This window comes from Erinaceus europaeus, chromosome 5, assembly GCF_950295315.1.
Source record: "Erinaceus europaeus chromosome 5, mEriEur2.1, whole genome shotgun sequence".
Lineage (NCBI taxonomy): Eukaryota > Metazoa > Chordata > Mammalia > Eulipotyphla > Erinaceidae > Erinaceus > Erinaceus europaeus.
Window position 1 is genome coordinate 106,215,727 of NC_080166.1, and position 13,640 is coordinate 106,229,366.

Below are 13,640 nucleotides of genomic sequence, written 5' to 3' on the forward strand. Positions count from 1 at the left end.
ACAATGCTCAGTGATCTGGACTTAGTCCTCTAGCTCCCACCTGCAAGGGTGGGGAAGGGGGAAGAAGGCTTCAGGTATATGTCTCCCTCTCCCTCTCCCTCTCCCTCTCCCTCTCCCTCTCCCTCTCCCTCTCCCTCTCCCTCTCCCTCTCCCTCTCCCTCTCCCTCTCCCTCTCCCTCTCCCTCTCCCTCTCCCTCTCCCTCCGAATTTCCACCTTACGTCATCACAATCTGTCTCTATCCAAAATAAATAAATAAAATACAAAAGAAAGAAAAATGCCGTCCAAAATGTGTACCAGGTTGTACTATTTCTCAGTGAAACTCAGAACTGAGGAGGCTAAGATTGATCATCTGGAAAAGGACCTGCTTTGCCTTGTATGTGACCCAGGTTTGAACTCTGGCTATTGCGGTACTGGTAGAAATTTGGATTTATGATTTTTTTTCAACAGAGATATTATTGGAGGTTAGTGCCTGCATGACTCCACCACTATCAGTAGCTTTTTTTTTTTTTAATAGAGGGTAAGAAAGATGGAAAGGGAGGTGAGGCAAGAGAGGACAAAGACCATAGAACCAGTTCACTGTTAGTGAAGCATTACCACTGGGGGCACTCCCATGTGGTAGCTGGGGCTTGATTTTGAGTCTTGTTGCACAGTAACATGTGTTCTACCAATCACCTCCTGCCCCTGTCACTCTTTCTATTTGTGATAGTCAAATCCTGAAGATGACAAACACAGAACATCAGACACAAGCATCTGGATGTTAGCTGTCATACATAAAAAAAAAAGGGGGGGGGGAGAGAAAAAAGTAAAGAAAGAAGTAGCAAGTACTGGCAAGGTGGTGTTGGAAAAGGGACATTTTACATAGTTGGTGGGATTGTAAATTTGTCTACCCCCATATGGAAAAGTCTGGAGATTGCTGAGTATTAAAAAGAGAGAATCCATGCAGTAATTCTTCTCCTAGGTACCTATCTAGAAGAATACAAAAAAAAAAAATTACCTGAAGAGATCTGTACATATCTATGTCCATTGTGGCCCTACTTATAATGGCCTACTTATAATGGTCCTACTTATAATGTGACCAACAACAGATGACTGATTAAAGTAAGTGTGGTAAATATCCCTGATGGAATAATACACAGATGTAAAAAAAAAAAAAAAAGGATAAATACTGTCTTTTTCTGCAGCATGAATAGAATTAGAGGGAATAATGGCAAGTGAAATAAGTCAGAAGGAAAACACAAATATTATCACACTCATAGGTAGAATTTAAGTAATGAAGAAAGTGAAAGTACAGGGTGAAATATTAATAGATTGCCTCCTGTTTTAGCAAATCTAAAGATTCAGAAGGGGAGATTGGGAAGGAGCAAAAGGAGAGGGGAACAGCATAAGTGTGCTGGCACCTAATGGGGTGAGAAGTGCAACTTTACCCCTGGATAAAAGCCTTACATCATCATCATCAGTAAAATTAAATACAAAATATAAATCACAAAAGTAAGCCCAGATACACATTCATTCATGTGGATGTGTGTACATGTGCATACAATACACACACAGAGACACAGAGAGATACACACTACTGTTTACTATAAAGGTAAAATAATGCTAAGAGAGTAGGGAGTTGGGTAGTGCCTCAACTGATAGGGAGCACACATTGCCATGCACAAGGACACAAGTTCAAGCCTACTGGTCTCCACCTGCAGGAAAGAAGCTTCGCAGGTGGTAGAATAGTTCTATATCTGTCCCTCCTCTCTCTCTCTCAGAGAGAGAGAGATACAGAGAGAGACAGAGACACAGAGAGAGAGACAGAGAGAGAGAAGGAAGAAGTAAATGAAGTAGAAAAGCAAAATGAGAAAAGAAAAGATGGCTGTCAGGAACAACGAACTTGTACAGTCACTAAGCACCAGTGGTAACTCTGGTGACAAAAGAAAAACAAAGCAAAAGTTTAAGGTAATAATAGGAAAGTAAACAAATGAAAATAGTTAATGTACCTAAAAAATTGGTAGAACTAAATCAACGCATTGAGCTCAATTTTTATTGAGGAAGCTAAAAGCTGTCCTATGCCAACCAATTCCAAATGATCCTTCCTGAGAAGCAGAAAAGTGGGAATCACTTCTCTGTCACTGATTCAGTGTTGTCCCTAAAGTTCAAGTTCTAAGTACTCCCAAGGTGGCAAAATGGACTCAGAGTGACAGAGTCCCTGGCAACATGAAAAAGTCCTCAGCAACATGAAAAAGTCCTCAGCAATAAAATGCTTTTGGTTGTAATGACAACCAAAGTTATATAGTGTATACTGAGTTGGTGCTTACCAGAGGATAACAATCAGTCACCTGTGTGGGGGAGATATCTTAATGGTTATGCAAAAAGCCTTCCATGCCTGAGCCACCTAAGGTCCCAAATGTAATTCCCAACACTACCATAAGCTAGAGCTGAGCAGAACACACACACACACACACACACACACACACACACACACACACACACACTAAAATACAGAAATGCAGAATGAGACACCTTGTCATCTATCCCACAAAACAGGTTCACAAGTGCCCTGCATAAGATATAGTTTATTCTGCATTGATTCTACCACAACAGTAAGAGTAATAGTCATAATTTAATTTCAAAAAGAAAAGAATTAATTCAATTGGCAATTCTGAGTTTGTATCTAGTTGAAATACTGTCTCCTAGTAGGAGTATCTTTCTTGGGAACCAGAGATTCCAGTCCAGCAAAACTTCACATTTCAGACAGAATTAAAAAGTGGTCAGTTGTATCACATGAGTTATAGTGATAGGGGCCCATCATTAAATCTATTCCTTAAGTATTGGACATAACTTCTCTATCTATATAGGACATACTGCTAAAAAATCATGGACTCAGAGATAGGAGCCTAAACTACAGGATACCTTCCCTAAGACAGTCTGTTCTATAGTGACAATTTGATTAATGCAACCATGGAAATGTGTCAATTACTCAGTTACAAGTGCTTCACTTTTTTTTGTGTGCTCCCTCTCTTGAGAAAGGCATTATTTCATGGGATAATGATATCAATAAATCACCCATTCTATGAACTCTTGGATACTGTTGTTATATGCAAGAGTTGCAGATAAGTCAAAGCCAAACCCAGATTTGTTAATCTGAGTCATAATAAATACCTGACACCAGTAAGGAATGAGTCTAATATAATTAGCTTGTCATCAATAATTGAAAGATTCAACAGTTGTACAAACTAGAGAAACCCTGGAGAGAAAATGTCCTTTCTACTGGGGTATGTAAAATTCTCATCTTTAATCACAATGGCTATATATTATTCATTTTTTTTTTAAATATTGGCATTGCTGAAGGCAATCCCTGGCTGAGGTCTAATGAATGGTTTTTAGAGACACATTTATGTAAGAGACCCAGCCTGAGGGTCCACATCCCCGTTCACACACTTGTCAAGAAACCTTTTCTCTCAATATTCCTAGTCTTCTTTCAATGCTTCTAAACAATTAGCCAATATAATCACTTTTTTTCAGTTCCTTCAATATGTTTCAAACTGATACTAGGTGCAGTATTCAAAGTACTATGAATGGGAAGTACCCTCAACATGAATTCACCTCTAAGTAATTATCTGAGTAGTGATCTGAGCAGCAGCAGATATTTTCCCCTTATACCACAGACCTGAGCAAAGCCATTTGTGAGTCAGGCCTTTTGCAATTATGTGGCCTAATACAAAACCCAACTGGGTCATAGTCCACTCTAAAATGGGGGCATATAGAGGCTAGTATTATGTACACACAGGTTATAATTTTATTAAACCAGTTTGTGTTAACTGGACCCTCTTGGGGTGAAATATATATGTATTGTTTAAATTGTACAATGTGTTGAGGTTGTAGCAAACAAACATTAAGACTTGACAGTTCTACACCTACCCAGCTCATGATGCGCTAGCTGCAGTCTCTTACTAGTCCGTGTTCAGGCATTCATTCTCTGCTAGGGTTCATTAGCATGTCAAAATCTGCTTTATACAGAGGAATAGTTTTCTGCTGATGATAGCAGGAACTTCTGAAGCAAGAACAGATAATATGCTAACCATGTTTCAACTCTCTAAAGGAGTCTAGACTTGCAAAACAACAAAGTATTCCTAAATACCATGGATACTTCTAGCAATTTGAGAAACCTATGGTCTGACTATTTGGGCTACAAGTGTTATAACTAAGCTGTATTGTGTGACCTTCTTTTATTCCAGATCTCCTTAAAGCAAACAACTTTTTAAACCTCTAGTAATTTCTTTGGATTCAGTTCCCCAAGCACCATGCTCAAAAATCCAGCAAAGTTTGCAAGTGCTCTCCTTCCTCTTCCTCTGCAGCAGCAAATGCATACTGCAGCAACTTTTTTGATCTTGAGAACAGGAATAGGATATAGACTATTAGTTATGGTAACCTGTAAATTTATTCTATCTCTTGAACCTAATATTTATGATTTTTTTACCTTGATGTGGGTAAAGGAATACAGTACTAAGGGTTCCAGGTAAATCTTTCATTTTGTTCTTATCCTAGTTCTTGGAATGAAGGTGAAGATCATTACAACACTAAAGTATGTCTGTACTCATAGAAATGAACTTAGGGCAGTAACAGGCCCATGGATATCTCTGGGAGATTTACCTGAGCAAGTTTGTTATTTTTTAGGATCTAATATCCCTACAGCAATAGAGAACTGACACTGTATTAAAGATGAAAGAAAGTAGAACTGATTGTACATTCTTAGTGCAGACATTCTGATGACCCTAACTTTAAGCAACTGATTTGTAACCACAAGTGTATATACATTATACAAATGTGCCACAGTTTTCCAGCTGGTCATTTATGTAGTTAAGAAGAGAAAGAGTTCAAAGTAAGAAATTTGACTGGTAATCTGCAAATTAATCATAACAAAAAAAAATTCCTGGAGAATTCTGTGTATCAGCTACTATTCTAGATGATTAACAGACCATATATTTTTTGCAAGAGTTGAATAGACTAGGCTGCATATAATATTATGCCATATGTAAAGTTATGTTCTAAATGGTCACATTACAAAAAATTAATTTAGTAGTCAATAGTTTATGTATAAGTAAAAACACTACATATTACAACCCATCACGTAAAAAGTCATTGTTTTAGCAGAAGGTCAGAGTTGATTTTCTTTAGAGGATATAGCAATGGGGCTATCAACTATACATAATACTCTTACAAGATCAAAATGAAAGGACTGGGACAATCTAAGTATAATGTGAAATGGAAGTGATCTCCTTATAACATTTAAAAATTTGGTATATGCCTGGGTAACCATTTTTACTAGGAAAAGATAATAGGGAATTAAAACACACACACACACACACACACACACACACACACACACACACACACACGGATTAACTTGTTTTGCTATTGTGTAATCCATTCTTTTTATATAAGAAAACAAAAATCTGAAAGGATTTACCCAGTAAAACAGTAGGAAAAATAATGATAACAAAAGCAACCTGGAAGCTAAAGAAGTAATTTTGGGATTAACCAGTATTACTGAGTTATGTATGAACTGCTGGCATCTGCAAACTACTTCACTTTGGGAAATTAATTTCATGCTTCCCTACTCCTGCACAACTCCAGGCTGAAGGGTCTCTTTGAGATTTGGAATGGTCAAGGGAATGTCAAAAATGGTAACTGAAGAAATCCAAGAGAAAAACTTCCAATATTAATAGTAGTCGTTTATTTTTTTAGTTACTACATAAGCCACATTATGGAAGTTAGTTGCAAACTATGGTTTAAGAAAGAACAAAAATCTCTTACTTTTCCTAGAGAAGTAATTTCTCATTTTGAGAAATAAATCCATCACAAATTTTTCATAAAAGCATGTGAAATATGAAACAGCTGCAGTGATAGATAGGGTCCTGGACCCAAGCATGAGATCTCAAGCTCAAGGCTTGGCGTTACATATGTCAGGGAAATGCTCTGATTCTCTCCCTTTCTCATAGACAAATCTTTAAAATGTGAAACAAAATTATTTAAAGTAAAGTATATTTCAGTGCTTGATATGTTTATAATAATTAAAAATTTTATGGATCAGATTTTTTTTTTTTGCCTCCAGGTTTTTCTCTGGGTTTAGTGCAGGTACTAAAAATCCATTGCTTCTGGTGGCCATTTTTTCCATTTTATTGAATAGGACAGAGAGAAATTGAGAGGGGAGATAGGAGGGAGAGAGGGAAGAAAGAAAGAAAGATGCATGCAGAACTGTTTCACTGCTTGTGAAGCATCCCCACTGCAAGTGGGAAGCTGGGGGGCTCAAACCTGCATCCTTGAGCAGGTCCTTTGTTAGGCACTAGGTGTGCTTCACTGGGTGTGCCACCTCCCAGCCCCCTGAATTTTCTAATTAGACTTTTTTCTTTTTTCCCCCTTCCTCCCTCCCTCCCCTTCCCTCCCTCCCTCCCTTCTTCCCTTCCCTCCTCCCACCCTTCCTTCCTTCCTTCCTTCCTTCCTTCCTTCCTTCCTTCCTTCCTTCCTTCCTTCCTTCCTTCCTTCCTTCCTTCCTTCCTTCCTTTCATTCTCTGTTTCGTTTTGCCTCCAGGGTTATTGTTGGGGCTTGGTGCCTGCACAATGAATCCACAGCTCCTGGAGGCCATTTTTCCCACTTTGTTGCCCTTGTTGTTTGTTGTTGTTGTTGTTCTTTAGGACAGAGAAATAGAGAGATGAGGAGAAGACAGAGAGGGGGAGAGAAAGATTGACACCTACAGACCTGCTTCACCGCTTGTGAAGAGACTCCCTGCAAGTGGGGAGCCAGGGCTTGAACTGGGATCCTTAATGCTGCTCCTTGTGCTTTGCATTATGTACACTTAACCTACTGCACTACCCCTGGACCCTCTAATTAGACTTTTTTCTATATAATAAATTCTGTTTTTTAAAATATATTTGGAGAAAACAAAAATGCCAGAGAACCTTTGCTAGATCCATATGTAAAAGTATGAGTTCAAGATTTACAGCTGCGTAAAATAAGAGGAAGTAAATGAAAAACTAAAATATAATGAATACTATACTAGTGGTTACAAAGGATATGATATTTACATTTTAGAGTATCTACATAATAATAAATACATACTCTAGAATATCACATAGTAAAGTTATGAATACTGTGTGCTATTTAGAAGCCTTTACAGTTTTGATAGATAGTATCCTTTTCACGTTTATTAGAGAAAAAAAATTTCCCAAGGAAGTAGAGAATATATACAAAAGAATCAAGCTTTGTAAAAGTATAGCATTAGACAGATTGAACATTGGTTGTTATAAACTGCTTGTGTGGTTGTAAGGCAGACATGAGATATACCATTCAGATCATGTCATCAAAGGAAGGCTTGATGCTCAGTTACAGAAGCTTAGTCAAAGTACTGTTTCAGCTCCTAAAGACTTAGCTCAGCCTCACCCATGGATGCAGGAATAGTCATAGAGAAGTACAACTTGCATTCAGTGACTGAGCAAGGTAGAATACAAAGACTCAGCCTTTCTAGGCCAGGGGGCAACTATCACCATAATCATGTTAAAATGGGCCAGAACTGCAACACTAATTTCTCCCTCTGCTAATCCTTCTTCTTTCCTTTCTTCCAAGATGCTAGCTCTCATTTTATACCCCAAATTCACCTCAGATACCTCAGCATTATCTTCTAGAATATGCAAACCATGAGATAGTCCCCATGTCTAATCCTTTTAAAAATACTATTAGATTTTTAATTTTGGCTTGCAAAATTAAGAGATTACAGGGATAGAATTTAGTTACACAATACACCACCAAAATTCCCTAGTTATACCCTTCCTCCACCACAAAACACTCACATACACAGCCATCATAGTTCTCAGTTTGAGAAGACAAAAACATGGTTTAGTGGCCATTTTCTTCTACAAACTCATATACTTCTATTTTGTATATTTCACATATGAGCAAAATCTTCCAGTAGTTGTCTTTTACCTTCTTATTTTAGTGTCACAAAGTTATAAAATTACAAAATCTATTAGTCAACAGGCAAACTCTTCAAGGTGTGACTTAGTATGACAGTAACTGTGAAGTTATGCTCTATGCAGTTTCACTTTCCAAATTTCCACACCTGTTCTCAGTGAGCTATTCTACCTCAAAACTTGTGTGTATATTGGGGGGAGGGATTAAAATAGTGTTTTCTCTATATATTGTCTATATTTTCTCCTGGGTAGCAAAAGATCAGAGCTGCCTACATAACATCACCACTTAAATGATTCTACCTGAGGTATCCCAGTAACATTTCTTTTTTTTAAATTTATTTTTATTTAAGAAAGGATAAATTAACAAAACCATAGGGTAGGAGGGGTACAACTCCACACAGTTCCCACCACCCAATCTCCATATACCATTGCCTCACCTGATAGATTTCCCATTCTCTATCCCTCTGGGAGCATGGACCCAGGGTCATTGTGGGTTGCAGAAGGTGGAAGGTCTGGCTTCTGTAATTGCTTCCCCGCTGAACATGGGTCGATCCATACTCCCAATATCAACACTTCCTTTCCACTATTCCAACTTTTGGGTCCATGGTTGCTCAACAATTTGTTTGGCTTTGTATATTAACTCTCTTTTCAGCCACCAGGTTCCAGATGCCATCAGGATGCTGGCCAGGCTTCCCTGGACTGAAGACCCCACCACTGTGTCCTCGAGCTCTGCTTCCCCAGAGACCCACCCTACTAGTGAAAGGGAGACCCAGTAACATTTCTATCTCTCCCTTCTCACTGGTATCTTTTCAATGGTTTGTTATTTTTGTATGTGGAAAGAGCTATAATATTTTCTGTGGGTAAATTTGCCAGAGGTGAATTTTACAAATTTTTCTGTCTAAGAGAAGAGAATGAGCTCTAGGTATTTTTTTGTTGTTGTTGTTGTTAGCCAACTTTCTCCTCACGTGGCAGTTTAAATTTCTTATGCATGGCCTTTTCCACCTGCTACCATGAAATTAATGATATGCTACAGACTCTGGTGGGAAAACCAGCTCCACCTCTACAGTGATCATTTGCATTTTTGACTGAAGGAAGCACTATTTTTGTTTGTTTGTTTGTTTGTTTTTGCCAGCAGGGTTATTGCTGGGGTTTTTATGCTTGTACTATAAGTCCATTGCTCTTGGTAGTTATTATTTTTCTTTTTTTTGATATAAGACAGAAATAAGAGAGGGACAGAGAGAGAAGGGGGGGATGAGACTCACCAGCAAACACTGCTCCAATATTCATGACCTCCATACCTTGAACCTTTGTCTTCACACATAGTAACATGTGTACTCTAACAGGTATACCACCTCCCAGCCCCCATAACAAGTCCTTCTATAAGGAGTACTTAAGATCAGAGCAACGGCACTCACCAGTGTCTTACCATTTTTACATTTGGATTAATGTTAGAAATGTCTACAGATTTATATCTAATATATATGCATATACACACAACCACATCACCTACTCAGTCACTTTGCTAAACACTTTACCTATAGTATAGTTTTAAAGTTTATTTTTGATATACATATGTATACTAAAAGTTCAAAATAAAACTATATTTTGGGGGCTGGGTACTGGTGCACCATACTTTACAAGTGTTGAAGCAGGTCTGCAAGTCTCTCTCTTGCTCTCTCCCTCTCTATTTCATGTCCTGTCCAAAAAGGAAAAATAGCCACCAGGATGGTGGGTTCATAGTGCTGGCATAGAGCCCCTGGTCAAAATTAAAAACAAATAACAAAATAAAAATAAATAAACAAACACATTTGATTCCTCCCTAATCTGCTACCCTTTTATTTCAATATTTGTCCATATTTCAAAAGCAAAAGCAATGCAATTTTTTTCTTATAAAAACATTATTACTCCCATTTTTTTCAAAGCAGAAACCAGACTTCTGAAAGATTAACTTTTTCTCTATTTTTTTCAAGGTCACAGAGCAAATGGGTGAAGTTGTTTAGGATATTAACAAGTTATATTGGACTCCAAAAATTATGTTCATAACCACTTTGGTATATTGTCTGTCTGAAGATATTTCAGTGAATGCAGTCCCCAGATTTCTTGTTAGAGCTGGGAAGACCAATGCTAGGTCATTAATTTTATGTTCACATTTAAAAGGTATCTTCTAGGAGGCTGAGAGATTATCTGGTAGAAAATGCACTTTACCATGAATTGAATACCTACACATGGGTGCACCATACAAAGGGATAGAGTGTTATAATGGTGTTTTGTAGCATTGCAATATAACTCTTGTTTTCTCTCATCTTCTATAGAAAAAAGAAAAAATAAAAGTTAACAGGAGAGGGGAACAGGTGGTGGCACACCTGATTGAAAGCATATGTTATCACTGCGGAGGACCCTGGTTCAGACTCCCACTTTCCACCAGCGGAGAGTAACTTCACAAGTGACGAAGCAGGGCTGCAGGTATCTCACTAATTTCCTTGCCTTTTCCCCCATTTTCTCTCTCTACTATCAATTAAAAATAAAAAACAGCTGAAAACACCTAGAATTGCCAAAACCATCTTAAGGAAAAGAAGCAGAAATGGAGGCATCACACTCCCAGACCTTAAACTATATTATGAAGCCATCATCATCAAAACAGCATGGTACTGGAACAAAAATAGGCATACAGACCAGTGGAACAGAATTGAAAGCCCAGAAGTAAATCCCAACACCTATGGGCATCTAATCTTTGATAAGGGGGCCCAAAGGATTAAATGGAAACAGGAGGCTCTCTTTAATAAATGGTGCTGGGAAAACTGGGTTGAAACATGCAGAAGAATGAAATTGAACCACTTTATCTCACCAGAAACAAAAATCAACTCCAAATGGATCAAAGACCTAGATGTCAGACCAAAAACAATCAAATACTTAGAGGAAAACATTTGTAAAACACTTTCCCACATACACCTCAAGGACATCTTTGATGAATCAAACCCAATTGCAAGGAAGACCAAAGCAGAAACAAACCAATGGGACTACATCAAATTGAAAAGCTTCTGCACATCCAAAGAAACTATTAAACAAACAGAGAGACCCCTCACAGAATGGGAGAAGATCTTCACATGCCAGACATCAGACAAGAAACTAATCACCAAAATATATAAAGAGCTCAGCAAATTTAGCCGCAAAAAAGCAAATGACCCCATCCAAAAATGGGCAGAGGAAATGAACAAAACATTCACCACAGAGGAGATCCAAAAGGCTAACAAACATATGAAAAACTGCTCTAGGTCACTGATTGTCAGAGAAATGCAAATTAAGACAACACTAAGATACCACCTCACTCCTGTAAGAATGGCATACATCAAAAAGGACAGCAGCAACAAATGCTGGAGAGGATGTGGGGACAGAGGAGCCCTTTTACATTGCTGGTGGGAATGTAAATTGGTACAGCCTCTGTGGAGAGCAGTCTGGAAAACTCTCAGAAGGCTAGACATCGACCTTCCATATGACGCAATAATTCCTCTCCTGGGGTTATACCCCAAGGACTCCATAACACCCAACCAAAAAGAGGTGTGTACTCCTATGTTCATAGCAGCACAATTCATAATAGCTAAAACCTGGAAGCAACCCAGGTGCCCAACACCAGATGAGTGGCTGAGAAAGCTGTGGTATATATACACAATGGAATACTATGCAGCTATCAAGAACAATGAACCCACCTTCTCTGACCCATCTTGGACAGAGCTAGAAGGAATTATGTTAAGTGAACTAAGTCAGAAAGATAAAGATGAGTATGGGATGATCACACTCATCAACAGAAGCTGACTAAGAAGATCTGAAAGGGAAACTAAAAGCAGGACCTGATCAAATTGTAAGTAGGGCACCAAAGTAAAAACCCAGTGGTGAGGGGTAGACATGTAGCTTCCTGGGCCAGTGGGGGGTGGGAGTGGGCGGGAGATATGGGTCACAGTCCTTTGGTGGTGGGAATGGTGTTTATGTACACTCCTAGCAAAATGTAGACATATAAATCAGTAGCTAATTAATATGAGAGGGGGAAATCAATTGTATGTCTCAAAGTTTCTCAAAAGACAAACTGAATCTTTTTAATATATAGGCTATGTATTTGATATGCGGACTCTCTCAAAAGCCTAGACCAAGTAGATTAGAAGCTTCCAATAGCACAGCTATATACAAGATACTGGGTACTGTCCAGCAAACCATAAAAAAGGGACTTTTCAAAGTTAATCCAATTAACAAATAATGTGATGATAATATTAACTATTGATTGTCTTTTTGAACCCTAAGACACATCTTCACTATAGAGCCCCTACTTCCCCCAGTCCTGGAACCCTTGGATAGGGCCCACTTTCCCGTATGCATCTCCCAATCCAAACCAAATAACATTGCATCTGCCGATCACAACCTTACCAAAGCAACGATTGCTACCTCAACATGCTTCACCTCAGAATGTATCCAGAGACTTCACGTGTGGAATGACAACCCTTCAGCTTCATTACTCGGGTGAGACCTTTCCTTTAATAGTACACTCTAATTTCATCTCAGGTAGTTCACTTTCCAACAAAGTCCCATAACCTAGATATACACCAGTTTCTGTGAGAGAGAGCTTATGTGCACATGTATCCATAACCTACTGCAAAATATATACCTGAAAGCAGGACTACACTAGAGTTTGCAGTGAGTACCTCCCTAACACTTCCTCTCCACTATTCCAAGCTTGGGATCCATGATTGCTCAACAAATTGTTTGGCTTCATATGTTAACTCTCTTTTCAATCACCAGGTTCCAATTGCCACCAGGATGCTGGCTAGGCTTCCCTGGATTGAAGACCCCACCAATGTGTCCTGGAACTCAGCTTCCCCAGAGTCACACCCTACTAGGGAAAGAGAGAGGCAGACTGGGGGTATGGACCGACCAGTCAACGCCCATGTTCAGCGGGGAAGCAATTACAGAAGCCAGACCTTCTACCTTCTGCAACCCTCAACGACCCTGGGTCCATGCTCCCAGAGGGATAGAGAATGGGAAAGCTACCATGGGAGGGGGTGGGTTATGGGGATTGGGTGTTGAGAATTGTGTGGAGTTGTACCCCTCCTACCTTATGCTTTTGTTCACTAATCCTTTCTTAAATAAAAAATTTAAAAAAATAAATAAAAAATAAAAAGACAAAAAAAAATAAAAATAAAAATAAAAAACAGAGAGAGGAGAGAGAGAAATAGCCACCTGGGGTGTTGGATTCCTTCTGCATGGCAAAACAACAACAACAACAACAACATCCATCAGAAATAGTGTAATAAATAGGCCTGAGCTTAGAGTTTTTTTTTTATTTGTTTTTAATCTAGTGGCAAATAGAAAAAATAAAAAAAAAACCCTCATGTTTGCCTCTACATTTTTTTCAACCACCAGATGGTTTCAATCATTTATGGAATATAGATACTTGAAACACATGCACCTGTGAACTTGCAAGAGAAGGAGATGGATGGGAAGGGAGAGGGAGAAGGAGGGGAGGGGAAAGGGAGAGTCAGTCTTTAAGACTTTGTGGGAACTGTGGAGTTTATCTAGAGGAGGTGGGGTCAGGTCATAGAACTCCAATAGTTATTGTGGTGTGGACCTATATTGCCATATTTTAATCTTATCATTAAATCATTAATAAAATTACCAGAATACATTTTATTACGTTGATAAC